Genomic DNA, 549 nt, shown 5'->3' on the forward strand with positions numbered 1-549 from the left:
TGTGATGAACCCATGCTGGCTGGGCCTCATCCCCCCATTGTCATGCATATCCTGCATGATTGCCTTCAAGATGACCTCTTCCTTCACCTTTCCTGCCACCAAAGTCAGGCTGACAGGCTTGGAGTTCCCCGGTGTTAAACAGTGTTTGGTAGGAGTAAGCTAGGACCCTGACAATGCCGGAGAACGACAGCTTGCGGCATTGTGCTGGGTCCTAGCTTACTCCTACCAAACACTGTTTAACATCATACTCTGGTTTCTCTTCAGATCGTATAAATCTTTCGCCTTTTACTAAAGATTTCCGTGGAGAGGAACAACCACGAGTGTGAGATCTGTGCTGCAATCAAGAGAGCCATGAAGGTAAAATCTCCCTGGAACAGGGGGAGATGGCTAGGGTTTCGATATGGTGAGGCCTGGCAAATTGACTATATCGGACCACTCCCACAAACTCGCCAAGGCAAAAGGTACATACTCACCTTGGTTGAAGCAACAACTGGGTGGCTGGAAACATACCCCGTAAACCATGCCACGGCCCGAAACACTATCTTGGGC

At 49.7% G+C, this 549-nt stretch overlaps 1 non-coding gene across 1 annotated transcript; it reads left to right on the forward strand.

The window, feature by feature from the left end:
• The first annotated feature begins 244 nt into the window (after positions 1-244).
• On the forward strand, positions 245-330 carry LOC118158928. The gene has a single exon (XR_004746949.1). It is a non-coding gene; the product is annotated as a U5 spliceosomal RNA (small nuclear RNA).
• Positions 331-549: the final 219 nt, after the last annotated feature.

Source organism: Oxyura jamaicensis, unplaced genomic scaffold (assembly GCF_011077185.1).
Source record: "Oxyura jamaicensis isolate SHBP4307 breed ruddy duck unplaced genomic scaffold, BPBGC_Ojam_1.0 oxyUn_random_OJ61537, whole genome shotgun sequence".
Classification (NCBI taxonomy): domain Eukaryota; kingdom Metazoa; phylum Chordata; class Aves; order Anseriformes; family Anatidae; genus Oxyura; species Oxyura jamaicensis.